Source organism: Drosophila virilis, chromosome 4 (genome assembly GCF_030788295.1).
Source record: "Drosophila virilis strain 15010-1051.87 chromosome 4, Dvir_AGI_RSII-ME, whole genome shotgun sequence".
Lineage (NCBI taxonomy): Eukaryota > Metazoa > Arthropoda > Insecta > Diptera > Drosophilidae > Drosophila > Drosophila virilis.
In genome coordinates, this window is record NC_091546.1 from 11,117,006 (window position 1) to 11,143,786 (window position 26,781).

Below are 26,781 nucleotides of genomic sequence, written 5' to 3' on the forward strand. Positions count from 1 at the left end.
CGTTATATATATATATATATACCAGCGGTAATAACCGCTGGATAATGATCCTGCTTTGTCCGGCAATATATTATAAACGCCATTGTGAATTTTGATTGGTAATTTCCAAGTATCTCCATTCATAATGTAAATATAGTCAAACCTTTACGGCTGGAGCGTTGATCAGTCAGCCAGAACAAGCAATTTTTAAAATATATAGAGAATATGTTGGCTGGTTCCTTCCAAATCAAAGGTAACAAGAATCAACGCTCAAAATTTTTACGTTTTCCCGATTTAATGAATGGCATAGACTGTATTAAAATAAACTCTACCTGACCCCAAAGCCATGCACTAGGGCATTAGTAAACAAATTCAATACAACAACAAACAAAAAACAACTTGCAAATTAATTAACGGTACACGGCCCCCATATATAAATAAAGACAAGGCAAGATACAGCAAACGAGAGAAAGAGCGAGACAGGGAGAGCAGCACGCACTCAGACACCTGAGTAATCAACTTTATGTGGGCATGGCCGGGCGAATGTTACGTTACGTTAAATACGATTCTGATGCCAGATTCCGCTGGTACTGCATAAATGCGATTAATCACGTTAAGCAACACAACAATAACAAAAGAAAACAATCAACAAAATGTAACGTTATTCATCACAGGTGGTAAATTTAACTGACAACAAACGCGCGCCGATCCCCAAGCCAGATCCGCCGACTATGTCAGATCCGTGGCCAGAGACTCAATTCCGATACCTAATACTTAACACACAAATCGAAACAACAGCGATTTCTGGGTCAAAATAATTAATAAAAGCGAGCGACTTTTGTGCCCATGACTTGGCCAAACGCGAAGCCAGCTCTGGTGGCCAACACGGACGAGTAAGACTCGAGGAAGCGTTGCCACCAAATGGAAGGCGCAGGCATTGAGGCTAGGAGGTGCGCATTCGCAGTTTTGTCGTCGCTCGGAATAAAAAAAGCAAACAAAAATAATCAATCAAAATGTCTTAAGCAAATCACTCGCATTTCAACTACCAAAAAAAATCAAGGCAAGAAAAAAGCCAGCCACTAACTGATTAACTGGAACAGTCTGTAAGTGCGTTTATACGCTGTGCAGATCAGGAAATGCAGGCATAAAATGCGTTGATATCCTAATAGATTTATAAATATCAGATAAATATCTAATAGCCAATGATAGAATAGAAGTGGAGAAGGCGAAAAGTGGGTAGCAGCGAAGGATAGGAAGCTTTTGAAAACGAGCTTCACATGTTTGTTTCAATTATTCTCAAAGTCTCAGCTTAGAGCTAATCCTCTTTGTTTTCCGTTCTTAAGTGATTTACTGACTGAGAAATTGACGACAGCTAAAGGACAAGGATATACCAAATTTTATATTGACTTTCTAATAGAGCCATCTAATTTTTGCAATTCTATCTTCGTAAGCGACTTAGTGTCTGTATCATTAAAATGTTTATAGAATAAACGTTTCTACGAAATATTTTGAAGCTATAAACCAACTTTTAACATTTCGTTATATGGTGCACTGCACAAACGTGGCATGAGACCAACTGACTGTCTTGACTGACTGGCAAGTTTGTTTGGCAACTTGTGATGGACGTCGGTTGGGCAACAGTCACGATTTGCATGTGCGACAACTGTTGCCAGCGCACAACAAACAGCAACAATAACAACAGCAACAAATCGCGAGCACATTGAACTGTCATTGACACGGCAACAACTTGGTAGTGTACCAAACCCCAGACGATCAGGAGAGAGACACCTGTAACTGAAGTTGAAAGGCAAAAGGCGAACGATGAATGCTTGGGTGGTGCAGCAGCAGCAGCAGCAGCAACAGCAGTCACAGCAACTGTTGCTGATGGGTGCGGTGGCAGCAGCAACAGTCGTCAGTCGTAGCCGGCTTCTCAGCTTTGCCGGCCAATTACTGCAAACAAATTCGAATGCGAATGCGCATTGAAAATTGTGGCAAGGTTGGTAATTTAAGACTCACGCCGCGAGACCAAAACCGAACCACCAAACCGAGAATCGAGAACCGTTTCTTTTGTCGCCACTCGCCTGCTGCTGCTGCTGTTGTTGTTGTTGTTGTTGTTGTTGTTGTGGTGCTGTTGCTGTGGTGCTGGTGATTGAATTGCTGATTTAACGGTTGCTGTTGTCAAATTAATGACATTCATTCAATTCATACCATTGGCAAACGTGGCCAAAACGGTAGTTTTTATTGCTTGGCAAATTGCAATCACCAAAGAGCGCGTGTTATTATAGTTGTTGCTAGTTGCTGTTGCTGCTGTTGTTGTCATTGTCATTGCTGCTGTTATTAATGTAGTTATTAAATATGTATTTACAACTGCCGCCGCATAAAGCGTGCCAATTTTGGGTGCAGTGCTGCACCTGGTGGGGCCAACCGGGTTGCCAGCCGATGTCAAAGTGCAAAAGTTTAGCGCAAAGTTCTTGTCGTTATTTGCAATCGGTTCATTCTGCTTCGTTGCGTTCCGTTCCGTTCAGCCTGTGTAGTAGCTGCTGGCAAAGTGAAAGGCAACTCTATGGAGTCCATAGAATCCAAGTAGCCGTCGTTCTGCACCGCCTTGGCGCATTTGACGCTTAATTAATGACTGTTTTATATAATTTAATTAGTTGTTAATGATTTGCTGATTGGCTGGCACGGTAGAGGTCCATGAATCAAATGCTAAGTGAGTGTCGCCCGCTTCTTGGTTTTTTTGGGTTTTTGGGTGGGCTTGGCAGATGTCAGGGTTGCCGCCTGTCGCAAGATAGCGCAACATAAACATGGCGCTAACTAGATAATTAAATCGTGGCCAAGCGATACCAACTAATGGCAAACTCAAATAATGGCTAACAGCCCGGCAAAACAAATTTATAATAGGTTATATATATGTGGCATGTCTAGATTACTCGCTGGCATTACACAATAAATTCTTTGCATCAAGATTAAAAATAACTTTGAAGGCAATCGGACCAAAATTAAATTCATTCCATACACATGTTTGCTTGGAAGAAGGGCCAGGAAAACCATGTTTATGTAAAGAGATTTGTTTTCAATATATGAATTAGCAAATATTTAAAAAAAATATCAGCTGATTTAAAATAAACAAATTTTCTGAAAAGATTTGGTAAATATCGAAGCATTTGCTGCCTGCAACAAGGATAATTTTTATTGGGGTAGCTTTTAAGCCGAATTTAAACATAACACAGTCTGATGCAGCGCGAAAGAACAGCTGTGCGAACGACTAATAACAATGCCAGAACAATTAAATAGAGAAGATTTGGTAGGCATAAAATAGGTGTGACTATTTGTTATTCGGTCGACTTCAATAAACTCGAGAGTTTAATCATAATCGAAAACAAAAAGGTTTTGGCTTGCGTGTTGCGTTTAGGAGACCTCAAAACCCAAAATTTTAATTTAAGGCCAAATTGAACATGGCAGTCTAGACAAAATGCTTGTTGTTTCAATACGAATTTCGAATCGCCAAGCAAACTAAATAAAGCGACAACAACGCCAACACTAAAGACAAAAAAAAGAAAACAAATACAAGAGCAACAAATACACGTTACAATTTTGCAGTGTTGTAGCATGAATCGCACATTCAGAATGCGTTAAGTGGTCGATTAATAATATTTGCTAAATAATAGTTAAATTTGTGCAAATTTATGCCAACATCAATTGCATGACCAAAATGCGAATCAGTTTCTGTTAGGCGCCATAAATTAAAGTTAAGAGCGCCTTTTTATCGACCATCGATTTCCTCGCCAATTAGTCACAGCTTATGGGGGTGTCTTAGCGGGCTTAACTAGCGCTGAAATTTCTATGCCAGATGTGCCAACGATAGCGTCCATGCGTCGATGTGATAAGGTGGATCCATATTGTCGCCAGCCGGTGGCTTAACAAGCCTGCGAACGACCTGCCAATGTTTGATTGATATTACCAACAAAGCCGACAGTCTGAAAAAACAATACGCTGCATTTCAACTTCAGCTGTTCCAAAATTAACTTCGATGTGCCACTGCGCGTTTTCCTCTTTCGCTTTTTAGCTGTCATAATTTTTCATTTCACAATATTCCATATACCAACAAGTTATATCTCATGCAGTCGTATCCTAATGCAAATAATTGCAGTGTTTCACATCTCATTGATGCTTGTTTCGGTGTTGCGTAATCTCAAGAAAAAACTATTTCCGTTCCGCGTTCCACTGTTCCATACTGTTTTGCCGTTTTAGTTTTCTCTGCGAATAAGCTTATGCAGTTTTTATTGCAACAGCATAGCGATAATCTACATTTAATATCCAAGACACATATTTAAATCAGGAGGAGCAAGAACAGGATTGAAGAAGTCAATGGCATTGGCACACGCAAAAAAAAGGGAAAGAAGAAGCAGTTGGAGGAAGTGAAGTTTGAGTCCGGTTGATGTGACGCTGCCGGTAACTCAATATTTAAGCACTTACACGTTAATTTAGGCACAAATTGAATTAATAAACCATGTTGAACATTGTGTGCGGTCTCCTGTTACCTCAACCCCTCCAGTGCGTCTCCGCACCCCTGAGAACCAGCTCCTTTTCATAATTCATTAATTTATGCGCGGAACGCGGCTCAATGAACCACGAAAACAAGCCGAACTGACCAAGAGACCAAGAGACCCGCCGTTCCGATCGGCCCAAAAATGAAATTTGAATTTACAAGCACGTAACGCGCACCCCCCCGTAACCCCACTGGCACACCTTGCTCCCCCACCGCCCCGATACGTGATTGGCTTACATTTGGCGCTGATGTTGGGCCTCCTTTCAGTTCTCGATATTCGTCGCTCGCTTGTAAATTAGAACATGCTAAATGTAGTACCGAAATTGCGACCCAGCGGGACCCGTGACGAGTCAAAAATAATTGTTGTTGTTGTTGCGCATGTTGTTGTTCCGCGGTATAACCCACGGCAAGTGTCCACCACAACTGCGTGAGTTATACATATATTTATGTTGACCGCCTTTGGTAGGTGAAGGTGCGTAAATATGATTTTCATTTACACCTTGACTGTCCTCTTGGAGGAAACGCTGCAAGGGATGCGTTTGAAGTAGCCGAAGCGATTTTCGAATTTCACATGTGTATTCTTAGTGTACATACATGACATTCTTAGTGTATATATTCCCAATTATTACGACAGCCTAAGTCGAAAGTTAGCCCAATTATTACGACAGCCTAAGTCGAAAGTTAGCTTGAAAGTTTAAAAGTGAATCGCATGCTAAGCAATATTGCCAAATTATCAAGCTTTTTTTTATAACTTTATGGAAATTAGCTATTTTGTCAATCTGTTTTATTTATCTTGAGTGGCGCAGGGTCAAAATTTGGATAAGGGAATAAACCTAAGCAATGAGCAGCTTTTGGGAAAAAATTTAACTCGGTTCGGGTTTTTCTCAGCTGTTTTTCGAACAACAGAATTGGCTTAGGGTTTGATTCATATTGAAATATTCGGGCTCAAGCCGAATCGGTTTAAAACTAGCTTGCCATGGTATATCGATTAGAAATTATGAGAAGAAAGACATTTTTCCTGGAGTTGGCCGTGAACTGCAGAATTGAATTGAATATACAGATGCCGGCGGGTAGTTCTTACTAGGAGATACCCTCAACCCACCCTGTAGTTTCAGATAATTAGCGATGTGTGTCAATTCCAGTCCGTCGGGAAACTACTGTCACGGTTTTTTATCTGGAATTTTGTAGAATGGAACAGGAAAGGATTTGAAAATATGTGTACGCGACATCGGACATGCATTTATCAATGCAGTCGGGAAATCCCCAAGAAGTGCGCCCAAAAGTCGCAAACTTTCAACTTTTCAAAGCCTGTGTCCACTTTGCTTTCAATGGCCAGTTGGCTGTTTTTCTGCACTGATCAGTGCATTGCCTTTGACCATTTTCACATCCTTTGGCCCATAACAATGCACCGACTCGACTCGTGCCAGGCCTGCGACTTACATAAGGAGGCCCAAACTCAAAATAAGCATATGATTTATTGTCATTTTGAGTTCGAGAATTTGCAAAAAGGTACAGGCAATAAATCGTATGATTATTGTGGATTTTTTGAACTGCCCCAGCTGCCCCTAGCGCCCCTTTCCAACTGCAACGAAAGCAGGTACAACAACAAACGCTTTGCTCTATGGTCTGGAGAGGGGAATAGGCGGGCGGCATTCAGTTAACTTCATTCGCTCGTGGTTAGGTCAAGGGTTAAAATGTGGGAGTCACGATTCTGTGGGGCTAAGCGATTTTGCTCACTACGCGCTCTGTGGACGCTCGCATGAAATGAAGTTACCAAAAAATCAAAATACTTGGGAAGTACCGTTTGATATGTACACACACACAAACACACGCACACACACACACACCAGCACACAAGCAAACATCCACATTAGCGTTTAAAATCGACCTCTACCTACAACTTTAACTGCAACTCCGAAGCTTTATCAATAAATTATTGAGCCATTATTGTTATTACAATTTCTTTATAATGTTGGCAGCGTGCGCGGCAAGTTTGTATACCCATTGAACACGGTTAAGGAGAGTATGATGGTTTTATGCAAATGAACGTGATAAGGCAGAAGAAAACATCTAGGACGTAAAGTAAAGTGCATTCTAAATCAGGACGGTGAGCTACGAGATTTTCCGTTTCCGATACATTTTCATACAGTTTCATTCAATATCAAATATATCGATTTTGGAGCCTGGTTTAGTCAGCATAACTCAAAAATTATAACAGCTAGAAACATACAATTTGCTATCACGGTTGTGTTGTTGTGTGTTTTTGTATACATAAAGAAGGAGATCCGATTGCTTTCAACGGCAGCATAGTGTTGGTTGCAGGGTATCTTCTAGTTAAGCTTTTTCGACTAGTGCACTCTTACTTCATGCCCCTCGATATTGTTGTGGTAGTTGTTGACCATTAGCGTGTAGTTGCTGGCCGCCAACGGGTCCGAGGTTTCAACCTCAGCGACAACCCCAACCTCTCAGCCTCATCATGTGCACAATGGAGAGCAGGTCGCGGTCAACGCGAAGACTGACTTTGGAGTTGGCTTGGAGCCGCCGAAGCCGCCACTGCCACCGCCGCCTCCGCCGCCGCCTGGCAGGTTCATGACAAATGCATTAAAGTTTCAAATAGTTTTCCCGTTGCAAGTTCTGCGGCGGCTTTTTCTCTTCGCTTCTTTTGGATTTTCTTTGTAGCCTTTTATTGTTATTTTATGAATATTGTAAATGATTTAATGAGTTTTAATTGAGTCGAGGCAAACAAAAAAAAAATGTAAAAAAATGTAATGAGTTTAATTGATAGGAATAGACCCAACTGAAACGAGGAGAAAGCCAACATTTTGTTAACGGCCTGACCTGGAATTTCTTTAAGGCGTCCCTTTGTGTCGGAGAGTGTGTTAGTTTTTAATTTTTTTTTTCAATATTTCTGTTGGCCGTCAAGTAACCGTTGTTAACCGTTGCACCGGCCGCTGATAACAGGCACGCGCCCCGCAAATCAAGGAATTGGCACAACGGCAGCCGCAGCTCGTAACTCAAGCCAATGAATCATGCACTCGGCTTAAGGGTGGTGGCACAGAGGTGAGGCTTGCGGTGCTGCCAGGAAGGGGACGGAACGCAATCTCAGTTCTGCCACAAGTTGACCATTGATCTTTCCACCAGCTGAGCAGATGCAGGGCAAAATGAACTGACTGCAGGAACAACGTGTGGGCCATAATCAAAAACGTGTTGCTGGCTTTTGACATTTTTTGGTTTGTCTTTTTTCCTTTTCTACCCGCGCTCGAGTGTTTTGCATGTTAACATTTTATTAGTCATAACAACGGCAACAAGAACAACAGCAAATGCAAACAAACTGCATCAACAACAAGAAAAAACGACACACCGTCCATGAAATTCTCTTACGATATATAAAGGAGAATATTAAAACTAATAAGTTGAATGCATTAAATACGATATCTAAATAAATAAGCAAGATTTACTTACATGAACTTTATCTTTAACCGATCATTCCAATGACAGTTTTATGTTCGATCCGGTAGATTTAAATATATATAGTGCCTGCAAAGAAAATATGCCTTTAAAATTGCTATACCATTTTCTTGACAGACGCTTTATTGACATGTCTGTTGATATTTATCGATGATATATGCTGTGTGTAACACACTACGTGACAAAATGATTATACCCTTCGAGGGTATAAAATAAACAGCAAATGACTGACAGGCAGACCAAATTGTGACGGACACAACTGCAGTCTGCCGAAGGCTTCATCGTGGTTAAAAGCTTAGTTTGGTATTTAAAGCTAAGAAATTAGCCAGGATCATAATATCCAAGTCGTGAACACTCAAATAGTATGTAAAAATATGCTTACTTGGCCTACTTTACTAATGAATGCCTTAACCAGATTTTTATATGCATAACATGGTCAAAACACAAACGATTTTTATGCGGAATGTTTTCATATTTTTTTGTAAAGTGAGTTGTATATTTTTTCGTATTTTTTCATGCCGATAGGCATTTCAATCCGGGTTAGTCAAAGCTGGAAGAGACAATACACTCCTGCTCCTTTGAAAAGAAAATAGTTGAGTTAATTTAAATTGAAATTCACATTTTATGTATTGCGTATATGGAAATTCAAGTTTACAATACAATACATATTTCTAAATATAAGCAACTCGTTTGCTTAGAGAAACAATATTTCTAGCTCATAATTGCCTACCTGGCCAGCGCACGATGCGGTATCTCCGGCCAAGTCAATCAAGATTCCGCATGCGGCAAAAACTTTTTTAATGGACTTGTCAATGGCCAATGCCAGCCATTAATTATATTTAAGCTGATTTCAGTCCAGTAAAAAATAAATAAATAAAACGGTACCGTTGTTGACAAATGCCCAACAACAACAAGAGCAACAACAACAAGGAAACACGTCACTCGATTTAACCTGTTGCACATGCGGCGCAGCAAACACACCTTATAAACAAATGATCCAATTGTCTTCTGCATGACTTAATAATTTCAGATATTTTATCATGCTGTTGTTGTTTTTTTTTTCGGGTTGAAACAAATTTTTCAAACGAAACCCTTGGATATCAAAAAATTGAAAAAATCAAAAACATTATGCGTGACGAAATCTTTTTGATGTGGGAAATGTCGCTTTGAGCGCAACCGACAAGTGTGTGTCCAGCAGCTACAACAAAAGCAACAACAACAGCAGCAGCAGCAACAACAACAACAATAATAACAAAAACATTGACAACAAATGTTGGAGAACATGAGACGCAAACGTTGCGCATGTCGCTGGGATTAGCCTGAAAGCATTTTCTCAATTTTGATTTTAATCCTTTTTTGGTTTTTTTTTTGTTTTGTTTTTGTTTCCCATTCATCTGGCAGCGAATTTCTCGGCTCGAATTTGGTTGGTAAATATATTTTTTAAATGTTGTTTTAGGTTTTTGTTAATTGGCGGCGACATGTGTTGTAGATAGGATAGTTTCGACTTGTTTGTGCTGTTGCGGGCTGCTCTGGTCACTCAAGTGTGCTTTTGTGTGTATGAGGAAGTTTCTAGCTTGGGGATTTATTTATTGCGGTACAAGATCAAAAACCGAAACAACAAATTTCGTTCGAGAGCTTTGGAAGATTTTTTATTTGGACACATTTTGAGAAATGGGAGTTTGTCGGCTTTGCCTGGAAACGCTTTGAATTACGAGGTAACGTTATAGTCCACAGATTTGGCTCAAATGTTATTTTGTTGCCCCTGCTGTTGATGGCAAGCCGACAAGTGATGGGAAAGTGACCAGGGATTTCGACGCTCTGCGGATTAGAACTGATGCATAATTGTGTCACACGGCAATCCCAATAGCCGAGGCAATTTTCAGCTTTCACGCAGTATGGTTCAGAGTTCAAACAATTACAGAGCACAGCACAATTGAAAATAGTATATAGAAATTGAACCTGTTGCGAGATAATAATCGAATAATCGTAAAGCCAGAAATTTACTGCAACGTGCCACAAATTAAAACATCATAAAAATCAAAGGCAGATCCAACGAAAAATGGCAAAACGCCGCCGTGGCCGCAAACACTAAAAACGCGAACAGAAGTTGAGCCGCAGCCACAAATTAGACACCGCCTCCCAAAAGCCCAACCAAAAACAACTTACTAACTAACTAACTAACCCATTCAGCTAACTAACCCAACACAGGCCGCTGTGCAATGGCTGCGGCTGTGCCTAATGATGACCTTTTCACTGCGGCACGACAACTTAAGGTCATAAACAATCAAAAGTTGCTTCGAGTGCTTCCAGTCCAGCTTTGGGGCCTAAATGGTGGCAATTGCCGCACCGGCATCGGCTGTAGCCTCATCTGTTTGGCTACCAGCCAACGCTAATAGTTAATAATAATTATTATTTCATTTCTGGCAAGCGCAACTCCCACCAGCTGACACCAACTGAAAGCCAGGCCAAAAACAATAAGCTTCCAGTCCAAGTTGCAGTTGGATAAGCTAACAATGGTAACAAAACATAGGAAGTGGCAAGTAAACATTGAACTAAGGATGAGATTTTTGGTGAATATACACGATTTAAAATAAAAGAAATAGTGCTAGAAAAATCATATTTGAAACTGTTCAAATAAAGCATACGAAAAGCACAAGAGTTGTAAGTGACATATCTTTAATTACGCATCTAGAGATGAATAACCGAAGGCAAACTAAATAAATTACCCTTAAATTACTAACAATAAAAAAAATGTTAACGGACATTTTTTAAATATGTTTCTTAAGAAAACATACTTTTCTTAATTTCAATATATATTTATTTCCCACAATAAAATTTTGGTATCGAAAACTGACTTTTTTAAGACCCTAGCTGGTATTGGATAATTATTTAATATAATACCAGATTCTCCTTAGTATAATTTGCAAGTCAGAAAACAAATCAAATAAAGAATACAACAAAAACAGACTCTGGATAAAAAAATGCTAACAGACTAGCCAGGAATTTGAGCTTGGATCCTTAAAACTTGTGTCTATTAAGTATTTTGCATTTATTCAACTTGCATCAAGCGCAGACTATATTTTCCCATTTTGAAATTATATAATTTTTTGGCAAGTATATAAGGCAATGCATTCCACTGTGCTCTTGAATCGGATGCCAGACAACGGTAACATGGCGTGTTTGTTTATTGCGCATGCGCGCCAATCGCCCTGGCTGAGATCTGCTGGAGCGGCAGCTGGAGCATCGGCATCGGCACCGGCGTCGGCGTCGGCTCATTACTTTAGCCCACTTAGCTGCGCAGAGCATCGGCGAGTCAGGATCGGTTGCCCTGGGAGCACACTCCACACACCGGCGCGCCCGCACTCTCACGCGATAGTTATCCTAATGGCTCCGACTTTCGTTTGAGTCTTTGGCGGGCACATCTATCAGCTCCGACTTGGCACTCAGTTCGGCTGGGCTTAGCTCTTTTAGCTTGAGCTTTAAGTGAGATGTTGGTAATAAAGCTGCAATTTGTTAACTTTCGGGCAACGGCGCTCATTTAGCTACCTCATTGGCGGCTGTGTTTGCTGTCGTTGTCAGAAGATTCGTGATTGTTGTTTTTGTTGCTGTTCGTTTGGGACATGAGCAGGCAGCTTGTTCTTTTTGCTAGGGCCCAACTCATGTCCTGCTCACATCGCAGTCAGAAATCTCACACACAATAAGAGAAGGGAACATGGTGGAGGGAGTCAAGATTACATGCAAACTATCCATTGTTCTAGTCGTTGGAACAAAACCAACAACAACAACAGCGTCAGAAACAGCAAGTGCACAGTAGCCAAACTCCATAAACATATAGCCAGAAACATGGCAAACGCGAAATGTGGGAAAAATGACGCAGGATGACCACATGGAGGATGCACATTAACACCCAACAGAGCGCGGCAAGGATTCTCGACGATTATGACATAAGCTGCACGTTCTGAATGCCCATTCTGATATCTAAGTATACGTATATATGCCTGTGTGTGTCTGTTGCGCATCTGAGAAATTGACACTTTACAACGTATATACAACCCATAAACGTGACCCAGCGGCGCATTATTTGCATAAACAGGCAGCAAGAACGGCCAAAAAGCAACTATTTTTCCAACCAACGAATCACAAATACCCTGGGAAAACCCAGTTTAAAAGGATGCATACTTTTGTGCAGTATATCAAAATGGGCTCCTTCAAAATTGCGATGAAAGCTTATCGATAAGATATCTGTGCATTCAACTGCTTGAACCTTTTCGATAACAGCGATCAACGCCTATGGAATTTTTTATGATAGTAGTATAGGGCTATTAATAAAAATGAATCCTTATCTTACATATAATTATAAAAGCAAGAAAATTAATTGATCTTTCATGTTTTCTTCTTAGCATACATAGATTAATCGCAAATGATCATACTTTCGATACAACCCATCGATGGTTATCGATCTTCGCAGCCAAGGCTTGTTGCCTGGCAACTTACAAATTCATGATACCTTCAGCGATCTATGCATATAAAAAGATGCGTTATGCCAGCTGCCAAACAAGAGTTTAAGGACACAGGCACGATCCCAGGCAAACAAAAAAAAAAAAAAAAAAAAAAAAAAAACAAAAATGCATTCTTTACAATGCGCAATGCGCAACAACAATAAAAATATGAAGCTACCAACGCGATCGCTCCAAAGTCGTGTAAAGTCAATGTTAATGCCGATGCCTGCCAATGTGGCTATTGTTCCACGCCAAGGAGTCTGGCGACGAAGAGTTGAGAGTCGGTGGTGCCTCTTCTGGCACAGAGTAGCTCACAGAGCCACAGCCAGAGCCGTAGCCAGAGCTAGCTCCAAAATTATTGGCTCTGCGTGCGGAGAAAGTGCACGTTTTGCTTGTTAAAAAGCACGAATTGTAATGAAAACAACCTGTTAATCTAAATATCTCACTCGATTGTTGTTGCAGTCCGGGCAACAACTATTATTATATATAGTCTAGTCGTGTATCGAGTGTATGGTAACTAACTGTGCCTACACATTTGCGCAGTTTAACTGCCAATTGCCAATAACCAAACAAATGGCAAGCCTCTTGCCAGCGCTGCCAGATCTTATTAAAATATCATAACAGTGCACGAATCAAGCGTGACGCCCCACCGGACACAGGACCGGGCCACAGTGGCCGATTGTGCTCTGCACAAATACACCACAAAAAAAAAAGAGTTATTTGTACCTGTCAACTTGACCCCTGCAAATAGTTTAACTCTCTATTGTGAATAAGTGCTTTTTAATGCACAGCAATAAATGTTCATTTACCCTGCCAAATTGGGCGATGTTGTGCAGGCAGGGCTCGCACTTTAGCTGGATTCGCTTGTTTATGAAAGTTACTGCAGCATATTTATGGCTAGAATAAATATTAATATTAAAGAAATTATAGCTACAGGATATACTTAAAAGAGTATTAACCTAACCTCTCATAATAGCAGTCTGTCTATGGCCAACTGCTAAGATAATTCGAATTTAATTTAAAAACTTGGGTTTCCAATCTGATAAAGAGGCTTTCAATTGCCTAAATAACACATAGACAGCTACCGGGTACTGTAGCCTTTTTTTTTATATATATTTAACATAATATTCTTAATTTTGCATGCATAATTTAACTATACAAATTATATCTATTAAAGTGTTTTGTGTTAATCCAGAACAAAACTATTTTGTGGGCTGCTATTGAATATCTTTGCAGACATACACTATACACATACATATATATAAAAAGTATATGTACATATATAAATGATATATGTGTAAATAATAAATCAAACATTTCCATCTTATTTTCTCTAAATCAAGCTATGAATGGATCGATTTAAACCCTACAACGAGAATTTATTGCCCTTGAGTCATGTAAATAACCTATATAGGGCATACGTTGCCCAGTTGTTTTTTGTAAACCAATCAGCACGAATTTAAGATCACAGTACTTATCGATACTATTCCACTTAACAGTTCACAGCACTGTTTTAGCGTGCCAGAATACGAAAGAACAAAGCGTTAAAAGTAAGGCAAATGGGAAGAAATTAATGAGTTTTAAAGTGATTTAAACCGAAAATGAGGCGACAAAGCTGAAGCTAATTGAGACAACTGGATCAACCGCAAGGTGACTCACAACATGCTCCACATTCTCAAGACACCTTATGCTTCTTCTTCCTTTCTTCTCCAGTGATTAAAGCGCTACCGAAACTCGGTCGCAGCCGCAGCCGCAGCCTGAGCGCCCGCGCCTTTAACCCCCTTCTGGCCGACGGGCAACGCAATTATTATTGCCATGTCATAGTTGGAAAGTGAAGTGCCAGCCTGCTGCTACACTGACTACCAATTATATATGTACGTACCCCGGTACGTATGTATATTACACTTTTACGGTGGCATTCAAACAATATCGAAATCTCTCTAATGAAGTTGAAGATCGGCCAGCTACTGTCAGCGTTTGTAATTGTGCTGTATTCGGTGGAGAGAGAAATCAAAGCAATTGCAGGGCAGACCGTAAACCCCGTCTAACACCGCACTTGAGGCCCGGGCGCCCTGAGCGTTTTTTATGTGGACCGGTGGACTGGAGTGCACTTCACAGTGAGAGAATCTCTCGACTCGCAGCAGGTTGACGTTGGCTTTGAAAAATTTAAATATCAGCTAACTCCAACAGAATTTGGAGCAGGGCACAACTGGAAGGCAATTAATCATAGAAATTTCTTGGCGCACAAATTGCCAAATAATTGCAGAATATTTTGATAGTTTTTACTTTCAAAAATATGTCCAAAAGCATCGAAACGTAAATCGCTCATTGCCAGGTGAGATTTATGGCTTGATTATTTGCTTATGATGGCCAGGCCAATTGGCCAGCGTTTAGGCCAAACTAAGGCGCTCATTTTGCAGTTATACTCTATGATGCCACGAAATATATTTGTTATTACCAAACACAAGAAATGGTTGCTGATTCGGTTCGCGGTTCGAACCAACTTCCTGAAATGCAATTCTTGAACATGGTTTTCCACATTCATGAACCCAGATTTCATATATATTTCTAAAAGCTTGAAAAAAACAATTACATTTTTGTAATTAGAATTCTTCAGCTGAATTTAAAGTAAGTTGAAGCCGATTAGATCGTTAACCCATACATAGTCTCGGCTAAAAATTTAATTAAAACAAATCACTTTGCCCTTCAGGCTGACTATCTAGTGTTATTGATTTACTGCAAGTGTATTTAATATTCGTCGATCTGAAGACGGCCTTTTCTCGTCTTGTTTTCAGCTGGCTGGCAGTGGAGCAATGGCAACTTTAATTGGACTTATCATAGAGTCTGGACTGTGACTCTGTCTCTAACTTCAGCACTAACTCTGACTCCGAGTCTGACTCCGACTCAGACTTTGACTCTGACTCGCATCAGCGTCCATGTACTTCAGCAGCTTTCTTTTATGGCCGCTTGGTATAATGACTATGTGTGCGCTCCACGGATCGCTTGGCTTGAATTTATCACCCACTCAAATGCATTTTTCCATACTGCGAACTTGAGGTCCAGTCGAGTCGAGTGGAGCCATGTACCTGCCACGGTCAGAGCAATAATTCAATAAATCTATTGCACAAATCCATGCGTTATTGGCAATATGATGATGAGGCTGACTGGCCCGATCGACGTTCGGCGTTCGTCGTTTGGCGTTCGACGTTGACTTGCATTATGCAGAATCTGTCGGCCAGAACTTGAACTCCAACTTGACTTTGACTAAAGTCCATCAAGTGGAAGTGGAGTTGGCCTGTGGCCAACCGCAAACTATGCCCGGTTTGTTTTTATTATATTTAGCAGAGAGCATAATAATTCTTGCAGCCTCAAGTTGATAACGTTTGCATGGCCAATGATACACGGTACGATCGTTGAGTGCAATCCAAGTTCGAGATGGAGCTGAAGCTGGACCTGGAGGTGGCGGTGGAGGTGGAGGTTGTTTGCCTCAAGTGGAGTGGAAGTTCAAGTCGCAGTCGAATGCAAATTTGTTGCAACATATTGGCGTCGCTGAGTTGCTTCAGAAGTGCGCATCAAGAAAACATCCATCAGTTCGACTACCCATTTCTATACCCTATACTCGGAGTGTCGGCTCGGTCAATAGATATTTTTCTATACCAAACCCGTTAAACTGAACGAACTAAATACTTAGTGGGGTGCATAAAAGTTGCACATCAACAATTAGAATAAAACCATCGAAAGATTTTAAAATTAATTATGTTGAGAGAAATCGATATATATATACTTCTATATTCTTCCGAATATTCCGAGTTTATGCACTTGGCACAGGATATCTCCTAGTCAAGCACTCAAAATTTGTTTATCTTACAACTTTTTTGAGCTCAGGCGTAGGCTAGACAGAATTCCCGAATGCTCAGCAAAATGAAATATTATTCATGGCTTTGGCAACTTGTTGCAGCAGAGTTTCTGTAGCAAAATCTGCATATGAAAAATTATTATTGTAATCCATTTGGCTTTTTTAGAATAGCTCGTCTTGGGTCCGGAAATTATGCAGCATTTTGTTTTTGTGCCCCTACCAAAAACAGTACCGTTCCGCCCCCGAAAGAAAGGCGTCGGAAGATTTATGCCTGCTGCACAGTTTTGAAGATTTGCGCTGCATTTTTTTTTTTTTGTTTTTGTTCTGATTCGGCGTCGTCCGTTGGCGTTTTGGCGTGTCCGTCAGTCCATCCATCTGTCCAACCGTCTGGCTGTCTATCTGGCCGTCTGGGCCCGTTCTTATTGTTGCTGTGGGGGCTTAGAAAATTTGTACAACATGCGCTCGGTGTTTCCCATAACTCAGCATTGCCTGTTGTTCCTGACTGCTCGCTGCTCGCCGCTTGCTGCTCGCTGCTCGCTGCTCTTGGCGGCCTTTTGGTGTTGAAATCATTTGTAGTGCAAATTTTGCCCCATTGCCCGCTTGATATATGAGGCAAGTGTGAAAATATATTTGATCAAATAGCAAAGTTTTTCCAAATTGCTCAAGAGAGAGGCGAGATTTATGGGATTAGAGCTTAGAAAGGTACTCGACGGCTGCCGCCCCCCGCAGTTTTGTCAAGCGCTGCGAAAGCTGTACACGGCTCTAAAATGCTCAAATTTAAGTTCGTTCCGGTGAAAGCCGCTGAAAGGGACGCGTTCGCTGAAGATAAATCAATTTCGTAGTCTACATTCTTAAAAACTACATTTTTTAATAGCAAACAGCATAATTTGCTGCGAGGAGGTTCTACTAAATCTTTCCACATGTTCCAATTCTAGCTCGTGGAACTATAATCAAATATTGACACGAACTCTTGGTGAAATTACAAGCCGAAACTAGAGTTAAATATTTAAAGCGTCCTTTGTAATGATATTTTTAGCAGCAACTTTTTATGGAGTATATTTTTATCGCTTTCGTTGTTTTAACTGCTTTCGGGGACTTGAGCACTTGTGCGTGGTGCTGTGGATATTTCTCCGCTCAATTTTGGCACCTCCATCTACAAAATAAACACTTTGGCCACAACTTAACCCACTGTCATAACTCAATAAATCATCAACGATCAACAGCTAACACCTACCCAACCCAAATAAATGTTGTTATATAACTGGCCGAAAACTTCAGGTGAAATTCGCAGTTAGACAGCAACAATAACAACAACAAGGAAAAGAAGAAGAAATGAAGAGACAACATTGGTGCCCGCATCCTCAAGCTAATCCGGCGCCATAAACCGCAAAACAGACGAATCGAAACAACAACAATGATCCAAGAGGAACTTGAAGATCGGTGCAGATGCCACAGCATTTGAGAGTCTTCCAGCGCGCGGAGACAAAACCTGGCTATGGCTTGGCTCTATGGCTTTGTGGCTAATGATGCGACACATTTGCTAATTTCTATTGAAACCCACTTGCTGCTTGGTTGAGCTGGGGGCTGGGGGCTGGGGGCTGGAGGCTGGTGGCTGGTGGCTGCTGACTGGGGATGCGTGCTAATGATGCCAGGTCAATGAGTGTGCGGGGACCGCAAAACAGGTCTCAATCTGAAGTGTAGAGAGTATGAAGATGGTACGGTACTGCAAATCGCATGGGCTAAATGCCAATACAATATGGCCATGCCACCCGAAGCTTTCTTTTGTGCGTGAATGAAATTAAACCATGTTCAAATTAATTAAGGCCCCAGCCAGACGCAGACATCGCATCATTGCGAATGCTCATTGTGTTAATTATTTCGGGATATCTGGAAAGTGTGCAAAATCTGGCCAAAATTGTGATTCACATCTGCAGTTGGTGGCCTGCGGGTGGGGAGGGCAAAATTTTTTACAGTCTGTCCGTCAATCAGTCAAACGCGCCGTCATTCCAATCACTTTGCGCTCTCGGTTCACGTCTACATTTCCATTTCTATGTCTCAATGTCTATGGCTGATTTATGATTTGCATAAAAAATCATTGGCAATTCTTTTGCGGCTTTTATTTGTGTTTTTACTTCTTTCTTTTGCTGTTTGTTTATTTTTTTGTTTATTTTACTTTTTTTTCGTATAACTTTTACCTTTTGTTTGAAAGTTTAGCTGACATTTGAACTTTTCACCCACAATTCCATTTGCTGGCGTTGAAAAATCTTTTAAGGAAATATCGCAACCGTAACCAAAATGGACATTTCCCGACATTTCCTTAAATGCGCACCAAGTGAAATTTGTGCAGCCCGCTGCAATAACAACAAGAAAGGCTGCGCCTTTGCACGCGCCTCACGTGTAACATTTCAATATACCCTATGAAGAAACGGGGTATACTAACGCTTAATATGCTACGTTTCTTCTGCCCGCACTCAAAATAATTAATTGTTTTGTAACTCAAAATTTGAACAGTTAAGTAACACCTTTCCTACTGATATATTCCCTCAAAGTATTGGAGGCATGCTCATAAAGGTGGCTCATCTATGCCATATCGGTGGTAGAATTGATAATTTCTCGCATGAACTCATAAGAATGTAATCTCTATAGACCAATCGCAAGCTACTCTTAATATGGTCAGTTCCTGGTACTGCTCCTATATCTTTTAAATCAGTTGCATAAGCCAAGGCTAGAAGTGAGAGTTGGGAAACACAAATTTTCTCTAGATTCGAACAAATCGTTCTACATGATATATTATACTGTTATATGCTACTGTTAGCTGCAGGTAATTTGATATGAAATCGTCATCAGACATACTTAAAGGTAATGCCCTCCACCCCCAGTCCCTTTCTCTGCTAACCCACAGGGCTGTGCTGCAGGTAATCGGATAGGCCACAAAAGGCGAAAGTCTGCTGGGCGCATACCATTTTTTCCACCATTAGTTTATTATTGTTATAATTTCTTTATTGTCATTATTATATGCGAGCACTTTTTCGAGCTGCTTCATTTGAGCCAACACATTCGTAATTACCATCATGCCAGCAGCAAACCAAACACAAACACAAGCACACTCACACACACATAAGCAAACACATACACAGATAGTTGGAGCTGGAAGCTGCGCAACGTGTTGATTTCCAGGCAACCGCAAATCCACTTGGAGCAGGCCCAACGAGGGGCACTGAGAGCCACTTGAAATTATGCGGCTGTTAGCTACCAGATAACGCATTTGATTATGACAACGGGCCATAACGACGAGCTGAGCTGCAGCAGAGGCAGCTCTGGCTGGCTTTGGAAAGTGGCAGCTGGCTGAAACAACTTGGCCAACATGCCTGCCACGCGGGGGTGCCTGATGCATGCCCAGCTGCCACAGCGGCTGCATCTGCAAAGACAATCAAATCATTTTTGGCTGCCTGACACTGATTCACATTCATGTCAAATGGCCAACGGGTGCACAGCAAATGAAATCAGTTTTGGATGTCCAACAAAAACTATCCAAGAGCTCCCCACTTGGTTTTGGCGCGCGCGGCGTTTGTTATGGTCTCTATTATTGTTTATGATGATGGAGTGGAGCTGCTATGGACCAGAATTCTATTCACCTTCTTTTGACTGCGGCCGCCTATTTGTCGTCCACTCTTCTGGCATTTATGAATTTCTCTCGACTTCTGTCGGTCCCGGTCGAGTTATGTGCGCCACAAAATGCATAAACAATCGAGAAACCAATTTCAAGTCAATTCCGGCATTGCCCAAAATACCAAAAAAAAAAAATTATGTTGAAATCTTTGCCCCCGGATTTTTCGGGTGTCTTTTTTTTATTATTGTTCTGGACTGAAATTGAAGTCAAAGTCGGTGTAAATATTGAAACTATTTGCACAGCGCACAGTGGAAAAAATTCCAGCGACTGAGAAAAACAATTAATTAGAAAATTATGGCTACGTTTCACTGCAAGACGAATATTAATACAAAACAAAAAAAATATTTGGCTTAAACTATTGCAATGTTTGTTTAATGAAATAAATGTTAGGAATGAAACCAGCTTTGGTATGAAAAGTTTCATTATATTTTAGAAAAAGTAACGAAAAGAAAATGCTAAAAATATATAAACATAACAAAATATAAAAAAATATTAGGTTATCTCGAAATAGTCCAATTTCTTTTTCTATTGACACTTTCGCTAGGTAGAACAAATGAACTGTGTACCACTGTGCCCAGCTAACTCGAGTATCCAACATATTTTTATAGCATTTGAATATCTTTGGGCAAATGACCGCAGCTCCGCCCCACAGCTTTGCTAAATGAGTATAAAATTGAAGAAGAAGAAGAAAAAAAAAGAAGAGACAATTAAGCTTAAGGAGCATTTCATTTGATCGAAGAAAGTTCAGAGCATAAAGAGAAACCCAGAGTCATAGTAAGCCAACAGAGTCTACAGATCGAGCCCACGGTTGAGGTACGTACGTCAGCTGGGCTCTGGGCTCGGGGCAGTCGTTATTTATGGTCCGCACTTGGATAATGGACCTTGAATAGCTAGTAGCACAACAAGTGCCCCCCGAGATGAATCATATGAAAAGGTAAAGGGAGGGCGGGCCATTTGAATTGCAAAAGACAAACATCGCGTACAATTTTGACATTTACGGATCATAACAATTTGAATTTACCGTTCGCAAATGAGTCCATTTTTGGTTATATCCACGCACCGCAATGCCCCAGGGCATCAATTTGGACATGTGCCGTGTGTCTAAGCGATTGTTATTTTTTGTTTATTTCTATTTTTTATATTTTGTTTGACTAGCAAATATTTTAAGTGGCTGCCAGCTGAATGTGCCAAGAAGTGGATGGCAGGGCGAAGTGTGGAGCCAGATCTTCCGTGGGTTCTCACAGCTGCCCCGCAGCCGTTGCAAAGGTGCGTTGCATTAATCAAAATTCCTGTTATATTTGTCCAAATGGAAATGAAAATTAACATAAATATGAGACAGACGAATGACATAACTTATAAATAAACACGCTGCGAACGACATCACGCTGCATATCCTGTATCCCCTATATTCCCCATCCCCCGACCAGAAAACGGTTTCACTTCCGATGCAAACAAATTTTCCCATGACCCCGCGAACAGTCTCCGAGCAGAATTGTCGAATGTTGATTTGCTCTTGTCAGCATGCCTGTTGCCCTCGGCACTCGGGACTCGGGATGGATATGTAGGCAGGTAGTTCCCAATTTCCAGCTTGTTTTATGTATGCACGCTCACGTTTAGAAACAAGCCAGCAGGAGAGCGAGGTCGAAATCCATGCCGATGAACAGGTTCTTTTCCTGCTTTGGTTCTTTTTTTGTATTTTATATGATTTTTTTTTTTTTGGTAATTCGAGCCGTAGGAAATGGAGCAACATCTTTCTCATATGAATGCCATTTCGAATGTGTCGTTTTTTTATTCTCTAGTATTATGAGTTCACTGCACCTAAATTTGAGCATAAAAAGCGGGCGGTTTGGTCATGAGCTGTGTGGGAGATTCGTTTTCCCAGAGACTCTGAAAAGTTGGGGTCAAGGCTTTAGCGTGAGAGTCAACGTAAAGGCCTCCAGGTGGGCAATGATTGAGTTCGGAAAACCTAAATAGGGTAGACCTCTTAAGGATATGCAGATTGCAGGACTCTTCAAAAAAATCAAGCTGAGTACAACTTTTCTATGCAAGGGAAAGAAGTGAAAAACGAATGTTCAACTATCCGATCGTAACTTCTTAAAACTTCTTTTTCTGTCAAACAGAATACTATATCTTTTCAGCTATGTGGAATGAAACCAGTTTTCGACCATCCCATTCCAACTTCTTAACTCTCCTTGTACACTTACTATATTAAGCATACGTACAGCCAGTAACAACAACTAACTACCCACTCGTCTTGCTAAAAATGCCTAGAAAAATGAAATTATTGTCATAAGCAAATCTTATTGTTCATAGATAAGAGAAAATGTGCAACGCACGAAATTCAGCAACAACAAAGCACGACAACAATAACAACACTTTTTATTTATTTCCTGCATTTGTTTGACAATTTTCGCTAATTTTTGCGAGGGAGCAGCAACAACAACAAAAGAGAGACTCTTTGTGGCAAGCCTTTGATTGAATACTCTATAAATTATTTGTACAACTCGTGACATATTATTAATTATATGTTGTTATACAAGTGAAAATGATCGAAGTTGAAGCACAAGTAAATTAACTAAACCAATTCGAAAAGTCAACTTTAATTTATTTTTTACTATTGAATTGTTTGGCTACTATATTGAAGATAAATTACAAAATATTTGATGCAAAATCTGTCGCCCTGTGCCGTCACAAACAGCGCAACAGTGCAGCTAAGCACGAAGTGAGAGCAAAAGCAAAGCAAGCGCAAGTGTTTTGTGGGGGCAGCGCGCCTCGCATTGGTTGGCCAACCAAAAAAGCTTCAAAGAGCTGAGAGCGATGAGAGAGATGCGAGAGTGTAAGTGTAATGGGGAGTGCGTGAGCTGAACGACAACGCGATATCATCTGCGTAAACAAACACGCACACACACACACACACACGCGCACACACACACACACACACCGAGGCAACCTGCTTGGCTATGGCTAGTTGGCGGCTTTTCACCCAATGCGGCTAACCCATTGTCGTTGTTGTTGTTGTTGCTGTTGTTGCTGCTGCTGTTTCGCCAATTAGTTAGCCGCTACGGCTGCGTAGCGTGCAATATTGGCATTGGCCAAGCCAAGGGAAGCGGCGGGATGGAGCGGGGAAGTCAGGCAGACAGCCAGACAAACAAAACTTGGCTCCCGGCCAACAATTGCGCAGGCAAACAGCAGTTAACGCGTTTTATTGTCTTGCAAGTGGCCACAACGAGGTGTGCAAGTGTGTGTGTCTATGTATGGGCCAACATCACCATGGCGTAGATCATTAGGCATAGATGGAGATGGTGTTATTATTTGCACGTTTTGTGCGAAATGCACTTGGCCCAGGGTTCGAATTCGGGAATTTATAGATTTCGATATAGCCGCCGACGCCGCCAACGCCAAAGTTCGACTGCACAGAGGTTCTAGCTAACCGTCTGGAAGCTGAGGAAATGCGACTTAAATTGAAGCTTGGCCCACAAATACTAAGGATAATTTTATATAATACAATGATTTACCAGTCGCTGAAATCTAGCCAAAAAGTAGTGCAATTTGGTAATACAATGAGCGAATATCACTTTCCTGATGTTTTGCAATTACAGCTGGGCCAACTCTCCTGCATCCGCTCCCTCCCCCATCACTGCCCAAACCGCTCTGCTAGTCCGTTTCATAGATAAACCTGACGACGGAGTCGATTTTCGGCCATAATAAAGCAGAAAAGTCAAACGACAAACAGATCGAGCTTTATGAATATGCAAAGATAAACAACAACAATTGACTGCTCGGGCTCACCCCCCCCCCCCCTCTCCCAACTATACTCAAAACCCTCGCACTCTTTGTCCCACTTGGCCCCTCCGCTAAATGCTCGCGCGCTGTTTGTCATTTTGTTTGGGCGCAAAACTTTTTTTGAATTTCAAATTTTTAACGAGCCAAAATAAAAACTTTCCAAACAAAAGCCTGCCCATACAAACAAAAAAAAAAAAACAAAAAAAAAACACTCGATCCAGAGCAGATCCAGCCCAAATGAGGGAGCCACATCGAGGCAGGGAACTTGCCAAAGAGCGACAAAAATAAAAAAAAATAAATAAAAATAAAAACAGACCAGCCGAATGAAATTTAGCGTAAAAATTGAGATCTTTTGTCTGCGATAAACGTGAGCATTTTGTTTGTCACGACGAAGTGTGCTTTTTTGCGCGATCGCTTCGTAGTTTGGAGCCGAATTTGGAGCTCAACTTGTGGCCGGAGTTTTCCCCATAAGCTCCAGTCAGTGCTCCCTGGACTAGAAGCTGTACCCGAAAGCCCCGACAGATCGGAGTAGCTAATGAGAACAGAGGATCATTCAAGAGAAGAATGTGGGAAAAAAGGATAACTAAAGGCCGATGATGTATAGTACTTGTACCAAATTGTAACCAATCTTAGAACTAGAATGCCGTCCAAATAGGGATTTAATAGTCATAGTCTTTAGTGATGAACAATAATAGTATTCTTAACATAATTAAATAAAAAGTTTATATAAATGTCCATTTGTGAACAAATACAAATCTGTTTATATAGTCAAAAGATACTTTTGTTTGTGGTCTGCACAATAAAAATGTGTTGAAATAATTGAAAAGTATTTAAAAAATTTCTTGTGCTCAGCTCTAAAAAGGCCTGCGGACATCTCACTTATGAAATGGTAATTTTCTTGTTATACTTAAGTTCATTCAGAAATGTAATTTATCCAGCAATTGAGCTGTCATCTCCAAGCAGCTTTGATGTCTATTCAGCCAACAGCAATCATCCAAAACTTGGGATGGATTAAGTCCATGGCCAATGCGTCAAACAAATTTGCCGATCAAGCGCGAAATTTGGCACATACAAGACCCGAAAAATCCCCAGAAATAAGTAAAACAAGACTTAAAGTGAAGCTCAACTGTTTTTTGGCGAAAAAGGGTAGCAGGAATGGGGCCGGGCCACCTTTCGATAGCCTCTGTTTCGTTGACCATGTTTTCGACTCCATTTCTCGAAGTCGTCGCGACTCTCGGCTTGGCGCTTTGTTATCGCCAGCTCCGGCACAAAAGGCCCTAAATGCGCGTCTATTTTGTTACAATTTAGGACGCTTATTAGAAATCGTTTGCAAATTGTTTGTGCAAGAAAGCAGCAGCACGATCAGGCACAATCCTCTGCCCCGCAACCCCACGTAACCGGAGTGTCGGCGGAGGGGATCTTGTACACCATTCGAGTCGAGCCACGAAATGCGTGCATATTAATTTCATATATTTACGTCGAGTTCGGCTCAACGATCGCTTCGCTGGGATCTGCACACGTGAGCCTCGATTCGGAGCTGGGAGACGTTAACGCCGACGGAGACGGAGACGGGGACGGGGACGGGGACTTGACTATCCAGTCTGGTTGCTGCTGATGATCTAATTTGGCAACAATTGTCGTAGTCGTGGCAGTTTGGGCTCTAGGGCGATGGTTAGAGGGGGAGGGGCGGGTAGGCGAACTTGGAGGCGCAGATCCACACACATGTGGCCCGGCCTAACCTGGTCTCCGCCTGGGCGATCAATTGATCTCGATAATGAGTTTGCTTAGCAGTCGAGAACGCACCCATATTTTTTGCCCTATATATGTTGGGCATTTATGTTTTAGCAGACACTGTGCCGGGCTCATCAAATGATGATCTCTATGGATTTTGATTACAAAGCGGAAGTGCTTATCAGTTTTAAGTATAATTCCTTGAAGAGATTTGTGGAACATGGAGCAAGCACATGAAAATATATAAAAAAAGCTTGATTTCTGAAGCTTTCTAAAAAATTGAATTTTCTGAATATTCTATTATAGTCATATCTCGATTCCTGTGCTTAACTAAATATATTTTAAAGTAGGGTATTCAAAGTGTCTGCTAGCCCATTCATTATGGTTCCTCACCTATTTGAAGTAGTGTCGCCCATGGAGCATCGCCATTTGATTTCTCTTTCCGCATCACCGGATCGGGATCGACGTGGATCGTTTGCGTATGGCCAAAGAAAAAATAAATATCTGCGTATTTGCGTTGATCTTTTTCATTAAAATAGGTTTATGTTTAATAAGACGTTGATGGAGCTCTGTGGCAGCGGATCTATTGAACCGTGCGTTGTGTCGTGTTGTGCTGGCTTTCGATTTGATTTAGTGACTGCCATTTTGTGAATACCTGTACGCCCCTTTCCATGCCGCCCCCATGTCCCCGAACCCCCTGTGCCCAGACACACTCACATTGTACGCTTGAGTACGTGCACTGAAATTTAAATATAATTTATGAGCAGCGTTGCATATAAAAAGTTTAATGTTTTTGGGGTCTCTGGCAATAAAATGTCGCGATTGGCTGATTGACTCCGAGCGATCGGTCGATCGATCGTTGCTTTTGTATATATATTTATATTTGAAGTGCGTCTGAAACTTACGAAAGAGGAGCACGACCTATAAAACTTATGCTTGTAAAGCCCAAGAGGGAAGCTATTCACGAATATTTCGATTACAATTGCACTAGGAATTCGATATTTCCAATAGGAATCGAATTGGAAGCAATTGGGAAAGTATTGCAAATAAGAGTGTGCAAATTGGAGTTTTCAGATAATGCTAGCAAAATGCCTTAGACTCTAGTAATAATTGTCCGACTCGAGAGTTTTCTGAAATTCCCAATAGAACGCAATATTCTCTTGTCTTTTCTCGCATTTTGCAAGTAAAATTCCTAAAATTCACAACCCAATCAAAAAATGCTCATAAATGTTTTTTGTATGTAAAT

At 41.1% G+C, this 26,781-nt stretch overlaps 1 long non-coding RNA gene across 1 annotated transcript; it reads right to left on the bottom strand.

The window, feature by feature from the left end:
* Nucleotides 1-19,329: 19,329 nt before the first annotated feature.
* LOC26530656 (uncharacterized) lies at nucleotides 19,330-20,209 on the bottom strand. Its single transcript, XR_001450163.3, has 2 exons — nucleotides 19,987-20,209; nucleotides 19,330-19,931 (listed from the first exon to the last, which is right to left on the bottom strand). It is a non-coding gene; the product is annotated as an uncharacterized lncRNA (long non-coding RNA).
* Nucleotides 20,210-26,781: the final 6,572 nt, after the last annotated feature.